The sequence below is a fragment of the Tachypleus tridentatus genome, chromosome 10 (genome assembly GCF_004210375.1).
Source record: "Tachypleus tridentatus isolate NWPU-2018 chromosome 10, ASM421037v1, whole genome shotgun sequence".
Lineage (NCBI taxonomy): Eukaryota > Metazoa > Arthropoda > Merostomata > Xiphosura > Limulidae > Tachypleus > Tachypleus tridentatus.
Window position 1 is genome coordinate 133,937,661 of NC_134834.1, and position 19,415 is coordinate 133,957,075.

The following is a 19,415-nucleotide window of genomic DNA, read 5'->3' on the forward strand; positions in this document are numbered from 1 at the left end:
TAAAGCGTTTTGGAGTGAGGACACTATAGTTTAACGTTTATATGCTAAAACCTTTCAGCTTGAGCAAATTACAGTTTATTGTGAGGAGTTAACATCGCTTCATTGTAGTGTGACTAAATAACTTTTTACTACAGACATTGAGAATTACATATATTCTGTATGTGAATTTATAGACTGTTAATTTATTTTCAGAATTCTACCAAAAACCAAGGGATCAGAACTGCGATCTCCTGTACTTGAATTTCCAACACGACTCACTCACTAACTTTTGATCCTAAGATTAGGCCCTCATTTTCATAATACTGAAAACAGAGTGAGTATGCGTATTTACTTTTACACGATAGTCATTTATATTTTTTATCTGTCATTTAAACTAAATATTACCATATGATACTAACACACGCCCCTTTCTGCCCAGTACTTCAGCGGGAAATCTAAGAAGGTATAACTAAAAATCGAGTGTTTGGCAGAGCCCAAATAAGCCATTGAGCAGCTTTGCACTTAACAGCAAACAGTAGTAATAACTAACGATATTTCTCACAAAAACGCAGGTAACTATTGTGTCAGCACCATTCCTTGGTCGTAATGGTATAATTGTCGTTTCAGTATGAAAAATGTATATGATGAAACGATAAAAACAAAACTAACTTTTCTTCAAGGACGGTCTGTTTTATGGATACAAAAAAGGACTAGATGCTTATTCCATAAAATGCTATGAAACACCTGCTAGACCACACAGCATTTCACCTGGATAATGGCGACAACCGCTTTTTTCTTTTTCTTTTTGTTACGTGTCCTGGCCTAGATCTATTACCAGGATATCCTGAGATTAGATATTCACGTGTAGTTTCGAGAGTGTAGCTTATGATGCAAGTCTATAAAATATGAACAGTGGACTTTAATAAAATAGTTTATAGTGTAAAAAATGTTTTGTTTCTCTACCAATAGACTAACAATGAATAAGTCAGTAATACTACAAAGGAACATTCGACACAGGTCCTGCTGTTATGAAATAATCACATTTCCGATTGACCAAATCTCACATGCTCGGCATGTGGTTAAGGCGCTCGACTCGTAATCCGTGGGTCGCGGGTTCGAATCCCCATCGCACCAAACATGCTCGCCCTTTCAGACCTGAGGGCGTTTTAAATGTTCGGTTAATCCCACTATTCGTTTGTAAAAGCGTAGTCCAAGAGTTGGCGGTGGGTAGTAATGACTATCTGCCTTCCCTCTAGTCTTACACTGCTAAATTAGGGACGGCTAGCGCAGGTAGCTTTACACGAAATTAAAAACAAACCAAATCTCACTTGACGATTAGCCGTTTAACCTATGCTTGTAGGACTTTCATATTTTGTATGCCCATGGTTCGTGATTTGTAGTTATAATAGTAGTATGGTTAACAATCAAACCTGAGGGACTTATGAAATTGTTAATTATTCTCACTGTTACAGATATGGACATAACACATTGTATTAAAATTTAGTTAGTCATCTGACTAGTAAAGTATAATGAATAGGCTAGTAATATGTAACAAAATACTGCATAGTAAAGTGTGCTTAATGAATAGGTTAGTAATATGTAACAAAATACTGCATAGTAAAGTGTGCTTAATGAATAGGTTAGTAATATGTAACAAAATACTGCATAGTAAAGTGTGCTTAATGAATAGGCTAATAAAATATAACGTACAAGTGATGTGTACAAAAGTGAATATACTAGTAAAGTGTAACATGCATTGGTGTGTACTACCGTGTAATTAATGAATAGCCGAGTAAAGTGTGGCTTACATTGGTTTGTATTGAAGTATAGTTAATGAATAGGCTTCTAAAATGTATCATTTGTAAGTACTAAAGTGTAAGTAAAAATTAGGCTAATAAATTGCATAATAAAGACTAGTACAGTATAACATGCAACGGCGGTGTTTGCTAAAGTGTAATTAATAAATAGGCTAATAAAGTGTATCAGAAAAAAAGAAAGAAAAGAAAAATGTTGAAGGTCAAACCACCAACAAGTTACATACGAATATATAGTTTATATATATATATAGTTAACTTCTTGATGTTTTGACTTTCAACATTCCTTTTGTTGCTTTGAACAACCACTACGCGTAATTTCTTACATAATTTTATAGTAAATTTTAATTTACTGTTATACGTTCTAAAGTGTAATTAATGAATAGGCTAGTAAAGCCTAAGGTACAGTAATATATAGTAAAGTGTAACATACAGTGGTGGGTACTATAGTGTTTTTAATAAATAGGTTAGTAAAGTGTAATTCACACGTGTGTAATAAAATGTAATTAATGAATGGGCTACTAAAGTGTAGTTAATACATAGGCGAGCAAAATCTAACTTACAGTGGTTTGGACTCAAGTATACTTAGTAAGTAGGCTAGTAAAAAGTAACTTACAGCAGTGTGTACCGAATAAGTTAGTAAAGTGTATTAAAGCGCGATAAGTGAATAAAAAGAAATATATAGGATATCACATAGGCAACAAAGATATCAAAATTCAAGAATAGGTTAAACATTCGCCAGGATATTTTATATTTTTATTTTAAGAGGATGACGTTTCGAACTAGCTATCTCAGTCAGATCGTACAGCCTGCAACAAAGGTGCATGCGTAGATGTTTAAAAAAATCCATGTGTTATATTTTGAAAGCTGAGAATAATTTTTTTCTATGAAATTTACTTCTTATGCGTAAATACTACAAAGTAAGAAAAATAAAAACAGATTAAAATTCAACTGAGACAAAATATCTTTCCTCTAAATTATCTTTTTTTTCGATATTTTGTTTCAGTTTTAATTTCAATCTTTTTTATGTTTTCTTTACTTCTATCATAATATTTAGGTATAAGTTGTAACGTTGCAGAGACGTTTCACGCTCATCGAAAAATGCTACTTACGCTTTTTTTTTTACTATTCTCTGATTAATGAAAAGAGTAGAAAGGTGTAAAATACAGTAATCGGTACTAAGGTGTAACAAATGAATAGGGTAGTAAAGTTGGTATTATGTTGGTGTGTGTAAATAAAATGCACTTAATGAATAGTATTTTAAAGTTAACTTACTGTGATGTGTATTAAAATGTTGTTAATGAATAGCCTAATGAAATGTAACGTACAGTTAGTTATTAGTACTAAAGTGTAATTAACGAATAGGCTAATAGTGCGTAACCAAATACAGAAATGTTTATTAAAGTGTACTTAAGGAATAGGCTGCTAAAGTATAACATACAGTAGTATGTGCTAAAGTGTAATTAGTAGATACGCCAGTACATTTTATTATACAGTGATGTGCACTAAGTTGTAGTCAATGAATAGGCTAGTGAAGTGTAATATACCGTGATGTGTGCTAAAATGTAGTTAATTCAACCCATGATCTAGTTAATTGAAAGTAGTAATGGTTAATAATAATATGAAATCAATGAATAAGCTTGTAACGGAAACATATAGTGGGGTATACTTAAATGTGATTAATTAATAAGCTTGTAAAATATAGCGTAAAGTGATGTTTACTCAAGTGCAGTTAATGCATAGGCTAGTCAATTGCAGCATATAGTGGTTTGTATTAATGTGTAGTTAATGAATATGATACTGAATTGTAACATATAGTGGTGTGTACTAAAGTTTAGTTAGTATATAGGGTTGTACATTGTAACATATAGTGTTGTGTGCTAAAGTGTAGTTAATGAGCAGAGTACAATGCAGTAAAATGTAATAGAGGACGTGCTTGTAAACTATAACACTACACTGCTGTGTAAACTAATTACTTTTGGGACAGGGGTGTTAGATAAGAATACTTTCTGTTGAAGTTATGGCTTAGAAATTCCTCTATTTACTGAAACAAAACAACGACATTGTGCTTAGTTTCTGACGAGGTTTCAGTATCAAACTTGTAAGTTCGTACTGTTTAATGTTATTTAAATTTTCGTATTCACAATATTCCTTAAATTGCGTGATTCAGTGTGAACTGTCTTTTTTTATGGTTTCTGTTAACTTGCTTGAGTTCGTGTAAAGCTAGGGTTACTTTCAGTTAATTTGGATACTTTACTGAGAAGGTATGAATAGATTCTGTTACTTTCCAAAATATATTTTGTGAAAAGTTTTTGCTGATTGTGACAGGTACCTGGTTGGTATGCACAAATATAGTTTTGGTTTTGCTTCATCATGTAGGAACTCTGAGAAATAGACAGTTAACTGTTTACCGGCAATAACGTATTTAATTGCGTTTATGTTTCTAATACGCTATTAAGTTCAACATAATTAAAAGTGTTTTGCTCCTGATTTTCGTTTGTATTCAATGTCCGGTGCATCACGTTACAGTATCCAACAGTAGTCAGCAAGCATTGACGGATACCAGTTGCCCTGATATCGTTTTTCCATTGTAGCAAAACTGAAGATTTCGATGAAATGGTACGTGATGGGCAAATGTGGATGTGATATTCGTGATCAGCAGCCAAATATCTATAAGGAACACCCAACAGTGTTCAAGAAGCAAAAACTTTGTTGTGCAGTATATTTAGTGTATAGCTAGGACTACTTTCGGTTAACATAGATTGTTCATTGTAAATCTGTGAATAGATTCTTTTTACTTAAAGTAGTTAGTCTAAAGTTAATTATAGTATCTACTTCTAACTAAAATAGTTCAATGTAAAGATAATAAGCAGATACTGTTAAATTCATTTAATGAGTGTAAAAGTAGGATTACTTGCAGTTAACTTAAATTGTTCAGTGTAAAGCAATGAGTACATTCTCTTAACTTCGATTAATCGGTGTAACACTGTTATTTTTTGTGAAGCTATTTTGTTAGCACTTTCTTACACAGATCATTATGTGATATTGGGCAGAGAAGCCTGCTTGAAAGTGCTGTTTCTACACGATAATAATATTGTTTTCACACATGTATAAAACTACTCTATTTTAGAATCTTCAGTGCACTTCCGAATCTAATCATTTACACATTTTTTTTTGGTTTTTAGCATCATAATTTATTTTGCAGAAAACAATGTTGCCTTCGTTTGTCCTTTAAGAATAACAAATGAAACCCACAGATTTCATTTTCATGCTGCTATTCAGGAACACCTTTTCAGGTTTCAGCAGCTCTACGTTTTTTTTTAAGGTTAAAATATAAAAAAATTAGTCTATTTTGGGAGTATTTTTATTATTTCCTGTATAATTTAATAAATATCTAAATAATGTAAACTATTTATTACTGACCTTCTCTCTTTATCTAAATGGCACAACTGTGGAAACTTGTACAGTTGCTTTTTTATGCTTCCCACTCCTACAAGTAAGGTTTACTCTTTAATTTTTGTCTCTCTATGTAAAACGGCGGTATTCCTTTTATGTGTAGTATAATATATGAAATGTAAACGATAGCTTTCATACTGACTTTTAGAATTGTCTTGCAGGTTTTTTTCTCGCTCACTACTAGGAAAAAACGCTTTCCAGAAAGAAAAACAAATCTAAACATTTTATGATGAACTTTCAGAACCGACTGAAGGCTTTAAGTATTTTAAACATTATCGTATGATACACGTTTTCTGATTAAAGAAATATTAATCTTATATTCTTGAGGATATAAGTAGTGACTTTATGAAAGTCACTCGTTCGTCTGTCTTGCTCTATAGCAGATGAAGATTCGTTGGAAGAATTATTTAAGCATGATTGGGTTTTTGAAGGTAATTAATAAGCAGGCGTTAGATCAAAGGGTAGTTGTTATTCGTATATTTCTTGAGGCATTCGCGGTCAAAATTATAAGAGAGAGAGTACAAACATTAATCCCTTCTGAGTGTAGGCTCTAACGTAAAGTTTCCCTTATCGCTGTAGCATTAATTTAATGCAAGTTTTCTTTAGATACTGTATTATACATTACATTAGATGATGGGTTACTCGAGATTAATCATTACTTGATCGAAGCCGACAACAGCGTTCAGTGAATGATTTTTCTTAAGTTTTTTTTACAACATACTCATGATTCTGAAGATGAGGAGAGCCAGCCAATAAAAGAATGTATATGCTTGAAATATAGTAGAAATTGAAGTATAAGTTGTGGAAAAAATCCCACGTGGATAATATTATTTCTTATGGAAAAGATACGAATGTAAAGAAATGGAAAGGGAGACAGAGATATCAAGAAATTTTAAAACAGAACAAGAATTGTATGTCTAAAGAAAAAATATAAAAGATAAACGGAAATAAGAAAGGCAGAATGATAAATTGTTTAATGTTTTTATGTTAAATACAGTGCACAAAAGAAAATATTTGCACCGAGAGAAACGTGTAAAGTTTATCAGATAGACACGCTGTTACCGTATAAGATCATTCAAAAACCATGTATTTAGTTCGTTTAAATTGTAATATAATTTATGTCTCTCTTCTCATACTCTATTCATCTATTTCAAGCACTGTTTGAAATATTCTAACGAAACGTCGTTAAATTAGAGTCCTCTAACAACACTTTAAATGTTGAAGATGGAGACAAGCTTAGAAGGGATATTTTCTTAGTCAGTATCTTCCTACAAATTTTAAAATACACATCAGTATTAACCACAAGTAATAAAATAGGTCTTTACAAGGTGTGATATAGATATTCGTAACTTCTGATGGTAATCATCGCATTTGGTGTTGGTTTTACTATTCTTCAGTTTATAGCTGTGTATAGAAAAATGAACGTTATTATAACCACATATTAAATTATAATAAGATTACATTTTACTACAACAGTAAAGCAAAATTTCGACCGTTACATGTTTGTGACTGTTACTATGACAACGTAACTTGGTAACGGTACAGAGTAGTACTAAATATATAACTTGAGACATGAAAAGTAGTGCGTTATGAAGTTTTAATTTTAGAACTTTTGTTGGTTTTGTTTTAGTATAGAAGTTGCTTGGTTTATCCAATTTTTTATCATAAAGACTATATGCATACATATGTGGATACAGGCTCGTGTACACAAATACATATATAATGTTAATTTTAGGTGAAACTTAACCCTTTTTGTTTAATTCAGTATTGCTTTTTTAAGCGTACATCAATATTTAATTTTTTAAACTTAAATTGGTATTTGATTTTCTTCGACAGTTAATTCTATTTGGAAGCTTAGACGTCTTTCAAGTTTCAACTTAAATTACTGTTTTAAATCCACGATCAATTTCAAATCTGAACATAAAGGACTGTTTGAGATTTTAAACCACAAGCATGTTTCTTCTCTGGTCAGTACTTCAAATTAAGGACAGTAACTTTGTCATAGATATGAAATATATTATTTTACAAATAGCTAAACTGCTGTTTCTATGATAAAGTTACACTATTGTTTTTATTCAGTCATTATATCTAACCTTAAGCAATTATTTTATTTGTAAGTTTAAATTATTGTTTGTTTGTTTCAACGAGCGTAAACAGTTGTTTAATTTTTAAACTTATTCTTTGAAATCATAAATTAATTTATTTTATTTTTTACGCTTTATATTTCAAGACAGCTAGTATGGGTATTAAAACTTTTATTAAAATAAAGTACAGAACAACTTTTCGATTGTTTTTAAGTCATCTTTGTTAACCTTTAGAATACATTTTTATTTCAAGTGGATTTCTTGTCTTTGTGAATTACCTCAAGCTTTATCCATTACTATAAGATCATTGGTGACATATTCACTGTTATATACGTACACTGCACCCCCGCTAGTACAGCGGTATATCTTCGGATTTACAACGATAAAATCAGCGGTTCGATTCCTCTCAGTGGTCTCAGCAGATAGCCCGATGTGGCTTTGCTATAAGAAAAACACACGTACGTATACATTCCAGGTTTTATCCTTTGCTGTGAGATCACTAAAAGCATATTCAGTGTTTTACACATGCCATGTTTTGTACATTGTTGTAAGAAGATCATTAATGACGTATTCAATGTTATACATGTGCCATGTTTTATATATTGTTATAAGATCACTATCGATGCATTCAGTGTTATACATGTGCCTCGATGTTTGATGTCACGTCGATGAAGTCATATGCTTTTTAACAGAAAATCGTTCCCCCTTTTCTATCTTTAAGCTGACTATGGTGTCACGTAATGCGCTTTCACTTTTAACGGAGATCAAATTGTTGGTGTAAAAAAAGATTTATTATAACTGTTAATATTTTGTTGGGCAAGTGATCCTGGTTTCCATACTGAAATTATCGTAGCAAATTTATCTTTTTGCTTGATTCATTCTGTTGCCCAACGTTTCTTAAAAGACTTTAGAGCAATTGTTTTATCCAAAAATTTCAGTCGTTACAAAATGTTATATCAGTTGGTCATATTGCTATTTTTTAAATTATTCTATTGAAGTACTTCATTTAATTTGAGAAATCTGTCTTTTTATTTAATATTAAACATTACAAACCTTACACTTAAACTTGTTATTGTTTTGTTTTGAATTAAGCTCAAAGCTACACAATGGGCTACCTGTGCTCTGCCCACCACGGGTATCGAAACCCGGATTTTAGCGTGTAAGTCCGCAGACATACCGCTGAACCACTGGGGGGCTACACTTAAACACAAATTATAAAGTTTCCTGTGTGAACAACCCATTTTTTAATAAGTAAGTATAAAAATAAATAGATGAGTAGAAACAAAACTTTAACAACGAAGTTTATTAAGTTTTGACCTACACATAATTATCTAAATCACATTTGTTACAATAAAAATTCTCACTTCATAGATTTATTACACATTTTATGTACGTGTAACTTCAGTTTTCTTTTCCTACAAATGATAATTTATTTATTTCTGTGTGATTTCTTTTCAATCACTGATAATTTTGAAATGGCGGTTGCAATTTCCTGATAAACAGAAGAATTTATATGTTTACAGGGTTGAACATAACCTTGTATCTTGTCTCTCTGCTTGCTTGAACTTATAAAGACAACGTTTCTTTCCCTGACGCAGTGGTCGAACAAACAGCGATTTCAAAGTCTGATTTATATTTGTAAGGTCAAATGTTCAGATACCTCGGGTCTGTTACTTTATTCAATGCTTGGAGTTTATATCAGTCATTCAAGCCTTTAATTCTGTATACAATGACACTGTTTGTGGAGGATAAAAAAAAAAAGTTAGTCCTAGGATAATGATATAAGTTGACGATTATTGGTAATTGTCAGATTTTAAAAATATAAAATACTTTTACTTATTATGATCTTTAGTAATATTTCACACAGTTTCAATTTTTTATTAAACAATTAATTTTAGTCACCACAAGTACACGAAAATATACTTGGATATATTTGTAATTTACAATAATATAAGACAGCTTAATGTGATCTTATGAGCTAGTCTTCCAACTAAAAATTATGAGTTTATGGAGTACTCATGATTATGATTTCAGCCATTGTTTGTATGGAAAAACTTCCATATATAATACGAACTGGATACATAGTACCCGAAAATATTTGTCTGGAAATGAATTTACAAAATAGGTAATACTACAACATGATCTGAATGCAGAGTAATCGACAATGTTTGTCTGGAGATTAACGTATAAAATACACAATATTAAAACGTATTCAGAGTGATCACCAATATTCATCTGGAGATGAGCTTATAAAATAGACAATGTTATAACGTGTTCAGTGTAATTGTCAATATTCATCTGAAGATGAGCTTATATAATAGACAGTACTATGACATGTTCTGTGTTCAGAGTATTCAACAATATTTGTGAAGAGATTGTGAGCCTATAAAATCACTATCATTACAATCTGACAGTGGTCTTTATAATGTTTGATGTATGAAAAGAAATGTTTGTGAAAGTTACACATTCATTTGATTAGAATTTACTAAACTAGATGTGTTATCACATTTTGTGTTTAAAACAGAGCTGTGATTACACTGCCAAAGGTACAAAGTGAAATATGTTGCTGAACAACATGGATATGTTGATGCTCCCTGTTTCTATTAGGAGCTCTATGGGGTGCATTTTTCACAAGTATAGTATATTGCTATGATATGGCCATAATTGGGACCTAGTAGTAGCTCGTTTTAAGCTGAAGCATTATATGGAAAGTAAAATCTATTTACCTTGAGGGTGAATTATTGAAGTCGAGTGTTAACAATGTCAGACAAAATTAGGATTAAAAAATTTTAAAATTGTTACATTGATTTCTCTCCCTTTTGTAACAAGAAATTGCTGAATACCATTTTTGACATTCCGGTTTTGAAGAACCATCTTTTTAATAAGAAAATGAAATCGGTAAAACAATTAAAATAATTAAACTCCAATTATCACCAATTTCTTAAATATTTAACAATGTTGTACAGAGCTTTGCGACTTTGCAACTGAACAAGTACTCAAACACTTAACAAAAAATAACGGTTTGGTTCTTTAGTTGGTATGGTTCCAGCTGATGAATCAATACAACTCGTTAGGGAAACAGAAAAGAAAGCACGCACACGTAGTGACTAGTAGGCACAGTTGTGTATTGACACACCTACGTCAGACTGTGTTTTAAGGAAGTATAAAATAATATGATGTCTTTAAAGTTTTGTGATAGCTACTATAAACTTTTTTTCAAACTAATATGCGGGAATGCTAATGTTAAAATCAAAAGTAACTATAGGTAATATTCCCTCCTTAAGGAAAGAGTTAATCGATTTACGGTTTTATTATAAAAACTGCATGGTGCTAGACCCTGTTCACAAGTGAATTGTGATTATATACTAGTGTATTTTATATTCACATTAAGCCGTTGTTCCGAGAGAAGGTTAAAGTCACAAATTATTTAAAAGGAGTGTGTATGAAGCTAATCCGGCCGAAGTATGTAATTTGGCAGTTTGAATAATCTTCATCTAAGAAATAAGAAAAAAACAAACTTCTTTTTATGGACCATTACCTCTCTAACTTTCGCTTGTCCATTTCAAGGTCACGAAGTGTCGATGGTCATATCCGGTGTATTTCTTTCCCACCTCCGCTTTGAAATTGTACCTGGTCTCTAGGGAGAAAGTAACTTCCGTTGGTACCTAGTATTCTACTCTGTAGGATCGGCGTGACTGTATTTCCTGTCTCAAATAGATGAGAAAGAACTGAATTTGTTTTTTAAATATCTTTTATACTTTCGCATATGTTTTTTCTGGACACAGGCAAACCTGAGTTCAGCTGTGGAAAAGTCTCGGTGTAACTTGATATGAATAGTTTTTAAATAACTTACTTATTTGTTGAAGTGGAAGAAAGTGGTTAAGCTTTAAGTCGGAGGATTGTAACTGAAATTTAACAACAAATATGATTATTAACTTTCATAACACTCAGTTTATCAGCCTCTTATATGTTGAGAAGGAAATTATAGTTTCTTGTGTCGATTGAGTTTTGGGTGTCTGATAGTTTGCATACAATGAAACAAACTGTGTTCTCCAACATTATTGGGCAATCATTTGGTCTTTGATATTTTATATTTTATATTTCTTCTCGTCTTACGTTCGCCGCGGGCCCGGGATGGCCAGGTGGTTAAGGTACTCGACTCGTAATCCGAGAGTCGCAGGCTCGAATCCCCGTCACACCAAACGTGCTCGTCGTTTCAGCCTTGGGGGCATTATTATGTGACGGTCAACCCCAGTATTCATTGGTAAAAGACTAGCCCAAGTGTTGGCGGTGGGTGGTGATGACTAGCTGCCTTCCCTCTAGTCTTACACTGCTAAATTAGGGACGGCTAGCACAGATAGCCCTCGAGTAGCTTTGTGCGAAATTCAAAAACAAAGAAACAAAAAGTTTGTTCATCGTCATTCTACTTTTTCTACACATAAAGTTCAAAACATCTCTTGTTCACATTCTGTTTCTTTTTAACTTCAGCACTTTTGGTTTTCGTTATTTTTCATTTTAACTTGAGCTTTATCATCCTGCTCACCCTTTATCTCAGCTCCAAAACATTTTGTTTTGTTGTTTATCATTCTCCTTTATTTTAACTGCAGTAGGCGTCTTTTGCTCATCATTGTGGCTTCACATTTCCGACTGCTCTATTAACTGCTTACCAGTCCGTAGGTCGTTTTTCGTATTTTTACGAAAAAAATAAAGGTTATCATATTTTTCTAGATTCCAGATTTTCACGATTTTTTTCCATGTCGCCAGTTTTTACTTTTCTTTTTATCTTAGTATATTATGTTTATTAGCCGTTTGCTATCCCGTTATTTTCTCTACAGACCATTGGCTGTTTTTAATTCCATAAACAAATGCGATTATGACGAGTGATATTTGAAACAGTCAAATTTGTTGGGCCTATAAAATATATATTAAGAAACACTAAAAAGACCTAAACTAACAAATGCCGTAGTTACCTAATGTCGAATATGTGATACTTGTGATTATTAGTTTTGTCTAACAATGCAAAAACTGGTTGCTGAGCCTAAAATGTATGTTATAACTCTTTTAATGAAAGAAGGCGACTTATCATATTATTTTTATGAGTTTCTGTTCACAAGCTATTGACTAGTCAACTCATGTCAATATTAAGCAGTAGATTAGCTATATTTTTTTAGCGATTAAAATACAACTGGAAAAGTTGTTGTATATTATACTAAGAACTATACGCAACCGTATTTTGTCTTAAATTCATTACTCAACTTAAGTGTATGTCAGGTTTCAATTTTAAACAATAAATTTGATTTTACCAGCCTGTAAACATAACCTCGAGCTGTCTGGTTGCTAGTGATCTAGACTGTTCGTCTTCTCATTTGATTAGGGCTTTGTGACCAGTAAGCTGACCTTGTGAGCTAGCTGACTCGAGTTACGTGAGCTGGTTCCTGATTGTGTTTGTTTGTTTAGGAATTTCGCACAAAGCTACTCGAGGGCTATCTGTGCTAGCCGTCCCTAATTTAGCAGTGTAAGACTAGAGGGAAGGCAGCTAGTCATCACCACCCACCGCCAACTCTTGGGCTACTCTTTTACCAACGAATAGTGGGATTGACCGTCACATTATAACGCCCCCACGGCTGGGAGGGCGAGTGTGACTTGTTTAATTGGAAGAAGTGATTATGTTTGGCAGGTTGGTACGGACCTTGTGGTCAGTAAATTTTTCCTATTTGAGGAAATAATCATTATTTCAAGTGATTGTAAATTTAAGTTGTTGTCCACATGTCTTATAGTTTGCATTAATCGTTGTTTTACTTATTTTTTTAGCTTTGCTTTTAACATTTTTCATAGTCTTCATCTTACTGGTTAAAGAATTTTTTTTTCTTGGTTGTGCTGAGAGAAAAGCTATATTGTAGAAAATGTCGAATATGTAAGGCAAATTGTGATAATGTTTTGTTTTTAGAAGTTCAAAAAAAGTATTTTGACTAATGAAACTCATTTATATTGTTACCTATCTCATTAAAACATCTTTTGGTTATAAGGTATTAGAATGGTAACTGGACATACGTAAGAATGATTCCCTGAAAGAACTGATGCCACCGGGATCAATTACATCTTTTACTGTGAGCTTGAACTAATAATGTGAGTTGATTTTGTTTGTTCTTGTGTAAGTTGATCAAATTAATATATCCCAACATAATATATGGAACTTTGAGTGGCAAACATATTTGTTGTATGAAAATGCTTCTAAAATATCTTCAAGCCAACCACATCTTATTATCGTGGTACTAGAGTTAGCATCTAACACAAGTCTTCATAATCTAGTAGTCCATTTATTCTCTACTTAAAGGGCCTTTATATTTACTTAGGACTATATTAGTATTTAGATTACTCTCGACTAAAAGGGCTTTCGTACTTAGAACCATATTAGCATTTATTTTACCCTTGAGTGGAAATGCCTGTATTCTTAATTAGAATAATATTAGTTGTTAGTTTATTCTCAACTATAAGGGCCTTTTCATAATTACGTGTTTTCAAAATTTTGAAAACCATTCAACCTTGTCGGAAATGGTGCCAGTGCCATACTAATTATTTCACGATAATGCATTTCCTTGCGGGTTTTTCTTGGACTTATTAATATTTCCTGTTCCAATCTTTCCTAATTTAAAACAGGCATTATTTATATCTCATCAACACTTTCTCTTAGCATCCATGCGCAACGCAAATTATCCGTCGTCAGGAAACCTGTATTCACAATAGAAATATCTTGTCACTGTACGGCGAACGTGGATATGTGTAGTTTATTCGTATTTATGTGTGATTCTATTTTTTCTATATCTTTTTGTATTTCAATAACTGTAGAACTAGTTTCTCTTTTTCTTTCTTTTTTTTCCCCTGGTGCCTGGGCCGGCATGTCCAGGTGAGTTAAGGCGTGCGACTCGTAATCTGAGGGTCGCGGGTTCGCATCCCCGTCGCGCCAAACATGCTCGCCCTTTCAGCCGTGGGGGCGTTATAATGTAACGGTCAATCCCACTATTCGTTGGTAAAAGAGTAGCCCAAGAGTTGGCGGTGGGTGGTGATGACTAGCTGCCTTCCCTCTAGTCTTACACTGCTAAATTAGGGACGGCTAGCACAGAGCGAGATAGCCCTGGAGTAGCTTTGTGCGAAATTCAAAAACAAACAAACTTTTCTGGTGCCATTGTTTCCTCTTCGTGTCACAGAGTGCGCCACCTCTGATTGTTTGCAACGATGATCATTAACTAAGAGTATAGATCAACGAACTTTGTGCGAGTAGCCAACCAGGTAATACCAAGGTTAATTATGCTTGAAAGTTGTTAAGTGTACTTTCATTCATTGTTGAAAGGTTTCCTAAAGCTTTTTTTTTTTTTTTCCTTTCAATCTAGGGAAATTCTACGACAGGAATATTGTGATAAAGATAAAAATTAACAAGTAACATTTAGATATGATTTTAACATTATATTGAATAAAAATGTACAAAATGAGCATGCTCAGTCCGATAATTTATTGTGAATGTCATAGGTTATATGAAGTAAGTCAACTGTGTTCGTGATATTCATTTTTAGATACGTAAGTTACTTGGCTAATTTCAGATGAACATGAACAAAGCTTTTTTCATAAACAACAATGAAACGTCTTTAACGTGTTATTGTTTTATTTTACATTATCCATGTTAATATCGTTTTAAAATGTATTTTCGTGATTTTGGTTGTAATTTTATAGTGTTTGTATTTGTTTTATAGTGTTTGTATTTATTTAATTTTGCATATTTTTTACTTGTATAATTTGATATTATGTTTGCAGTTTGCGAAATAAAACTAAATCTTCTCTACAAGTGGGTTTTCTCGTCAACACGGATTACTAAATATTATGTAAAAAAAATTATATGCGTAAAAAACGGCTGGTATGGGTAGAGAAAGCCGTTTTTTACATATATAATAATACTTAATACTGTAGAGCAGTGGTTCTTAACCTGGGGATCGTGACCCCTTGGGGGTCGTTTGAAGTTTCTCAGGGTCACGGAAGGTTTGGGAATTATTGGGGAAATCATGGAGCAGTTTGTATTTTTTGTGGCTAGTGTCTGTAACTGCCCACCAATGAGAAACACAGTTGAACCGCGTCGAGATGCTTGTTGCGCAACCACCTGTCTAATTTTGAGTAAAAATGTTCATATATTACAACGTTTTGAATTGCTTAAATTTTAACTATATAATATTAATACATCGAACTAAAAATTTAAATATCAAAGTTTCTATCGTATTTAGTGTATTTTCTCATTATATATATTATATGAACCCTCACACTGAGTGAATAAGTAGGTTTGTATGATGTTCAGTAATTCCATGGATTTTACATTTGTTTAGCACTTGTAGCATTTCTCAAGGTCATTTATTTGTAACATTTGCAATAAATTAGGATCTTTATATAGTTTTGTTTTATTCTACGCAAAGTTCACCATTACAAAAACTATTATAGGGGTCACGGTAAGTCTCAGGAAGTTAGACGATGAAAAAGGTTAAGAACAACTGCTCTCGAGGGTATCAGATTACAGTGACTTAATGAGGTAGAACCAACATTGCTGTCAGCAATTATTTGCAGACGTTTTCTTTTTTTGATATTCTCTTATATTCAAACAAAATATATTATTAACTTAAAATTAGGGTAAGATATTAATAGATTAATTAAGTTCACAATATAACACAATTATTTAAGAGCACTTCCTGCAGGATAAAAGTATACAGATTAATTCAGTTTAAGAAAGTATTGGGCGTAATAGATTAAGTAAGCCTATAACAGATTAGCTGAAAGAACTTTATGTAGGATTGTTTCTTGATAAATTAACTCAATTTAACATGGGATTGGATGTAATCGATTAATTTTATAATAAAATTAGATGTAATGGTTTGTTTTATTTTATAAATATTAGGAATGGACTAAATTAAGTTTGTTTGTTTTACCTTTCAAGAAATTGATGTTTTTCTAATATTTCTTCACGTCAAAATATTTATTATTAATTTCAAAGTTAAGTGTTTAGAGTCGCTAGTGGTGTGGCTTAAATATCTCCAGTTCAAGAAAAATAACAAAACACTGAAGACTTCATAGCTGAACTTCAGAAGTTATGGTCTATAGTATTAAACATATTAAAATAAACGATATTTATATCGTTAAAGTTTTCTATAAGTAACTATTTTCTTTTTTCACGACTTGAGATTAAATAAGTCTTTCTTTTTATAACACGATATGATTTTATTATAAGAGTTTAATAAACATTTTTTCTCTTGCTTCACTTCACAGTCATCATTTAACCAAGAATTACTTCACAATACTTGGTATTCATTCACCTGTATGTATACTGACCTTTGTGCTTGAGTCCTGGCTGGACCCGACATTCCTAGTTTCTTGGGGTAAGCTCAGATTTCTTCTATGTTTGCACGACTAAGTACACCATCTCTCACCTTCTCTCTCCATCCCTGCCTGTGCTTACCCAGTATATTTTCTCTTAAAACTAGAGTGTTTTTATTCTTGTAAACTATTGTCCCAGTAAACTGTTTTAATACTTTTTTGCTTTCATTATTATGTTTTTATGCCGCTTTTACACAACAGTATATTACAGATTCCAGTTTATTCACCTGAAATACACCTATTCCTAAAAATAAATATATCGTTTCGTCTTTTTGTTTATTTGTCATTTCTGTTTATTCATAAGTGTATGGTATTTATACCACACCCATTTGTTGATATACAGAGTATCTATAGAAGTTATAATTTCGAGTCATAATCGGCGAACTGTACTGTCAAATATCAAATATTAAAAATATACCCTGTTCTATAGTTTCCAGTACAGTACAACTAAACTCAGCATGAAACTCTGCTTTTAAATGACATAGAAACAGTCCACTTTCTAATCAAACCAGTTAAAATACCAGCTTGTGTCTTTACAGTGTACTTAAAAGTCTTTCAATTGAACTTTGTATAAACTGGTGCCTTTAAATGAAATCTTGAGTTTTTTTATAGTGTCAATTTTTAAAACATGTTAACAGACGAAATGGTAAAATTACACGGATGAAAGAAGTATGATGGAATGATTTAAGGATTTTTATTGTTAAAAAGGTGTTTTCGTTTAACAAGCATTTGTTCTTAAAACAGTTACATGTAACGGTGTAAGTTTATTTTGATCAAAAGTGATATTTTGTAAGATCAAACAGGTTTAATTTTTTTCATATCCGAGAAAAACGCTTTAAGAATGCAATTTTAAAACCATTGTTTTCAAGAAGGAAAAAAAGGGTTTAGAAAAAATTCTAATGACACTGCGACTGTTCTTTCATCTAAACTGCTATAGTAACCATTGAAGGAACAAACCAGTTTGTAAGGTGAATTTTATCTTATTTTTGTTCTTATTTTATTTCTAAGGAAAAATCTAAACTCGTGCTGTTGCTTGGAGGTATTCACATGCCATATGATAGTTTTATCTTTTAGATGATCACAATAAAATACAGACTGACGTTAACGAGGTGATAGTTTCTTCTTCATCACGAAAGTATTTTATTAGCAGTCAATAAAATATTTTTCAATCAATAAAGAAACCTGCACATGCACTCACGTTTTTATGTAACTTTTTTCTTTACCTCATTTAAAAAAAAGAAGATTTTTCTGCTTTATGGAAAAAAAATTAAGCGAGGCAAAGTTGTTGGTTTAGACAACACTGTATTAGTGTTCGTGTTGCAGTTTTTGTCTCTATGATGAAATTATGCATTGAACGTAACAATTTAGTGCACGTGTGTTCAATCATTTTTAATAAGCCAGAAATACGCCATGTTGTGTTAACTCATGGACATAGGCCTACTGAAGTGATTGGCCAATTTAATGAAGTTTACAGTATCCTCATCTTCCAGCACGTCTTCTTGATGTACATGGTGATTTACTCTAAAATAATACATACAACTGGAAGAGAATATCCATACAAACTCCTCGTTTGCTAATTCAGTGTTTTCATATCATACACACACACAAATAAGAACATGTAATAATAAATAAGAACATGTAATAATGATCTGTTCCATCAGCCCAAAAATGATAAGCTCTAAAGTTAACGACTCAGAAGAAATGACTTAGTAGCTAAATGTCTTGATTTTTTAATTGCTAGTCTTATACATTATAATTACAACCTGAACGTTCACAAAATATTAATATTTATAAATATCAGTTTATCAATAACGTTATTTGATATTGATTTTATTGTTTTCTTTTATTACTAGTGGCACAGCAGTATGTCTACGGACTCACACCATTATAAACCAGGTTTCCATACCCGTGGTGGGCAGAGCAGAGTTAGCTCATTGTGTAGCTTTGTGCTTAATTCCAAATAAACAAACAAATTTTACCGAAAGAGATCGTATAAAATGTTGGTAAGGATCAAGTTGTTTTTTGAAAAGGTTCATTTAAGTTTACGAGATCAGTAGATTACTGCTAGCCGAATTTTATGGATGTTAGAAGGTGTTTAACTATCGACGTTATTTAATTTAACCCGTGTTGTTTTTATATTAGTTTACAGGCAGACAATTTGGAGAAAGTGAAAGAATCGTAAAACTTCGTTTAATACACACCAGTGTTTAGTTTAGGTTACAGAAGTGGAACTATTATATTTGTAGTTTATAATAACAAGTGTGCTTGTTTTATGATATAATTGTTTTCAGGTATATCAATCAATGACATTTGGTAGAATATATTGTTTACAAAATTAACCCTAATTTAAACGAAGCTTTAAGTAACATCTCTCTGATAGAAATTTTTGGACAAAATAAAAATGATTTTGTTCGCATGTTGCAAGAAATGTATCGTAGGTGTTTGTTTATAAATGATAAATATAAAACTTTATATTCTGTTTATTAATTGACAGAGCGTAACAGTAGTGATTTCAAGATAATAGGTCAAATGGATTTAATTGACCTCAATTAAATAGCATATTTCTGAATGATGCATCGGAAATTTTAGGTGTGTTCTTGTTTATTAAATTCCTAATTATTAAGCGTAACGTTCGTGTTTATTACTTGCTTTAAAATATAATAAAGTATCGTAAATA

General features: G+C 32.0%; 1 long non-coding RNA gene across 1 annotated transcript; it reads left to right on the forward strand.

Annotated features, from left to right (window-relative positions):
• The first annotated feature begins 190 nt into the window (after positions 1-190).
• On the forward strand, positions 191-19,156 carry LOC143228224 (uncharacterized). The gene is made up of 4 exons (XR_013015271.1): positions 191-313; positions 13,360-13,459; positions 16,631-16,740; positions 18,592-19,156. It is a non-coding gene; the product is annotated as an uncharacterized LOC143228224 (long non-coding RNA).
• The last annotated feature ends 259 nt before the right edge of the window (positions 19,157-19,415 follow it).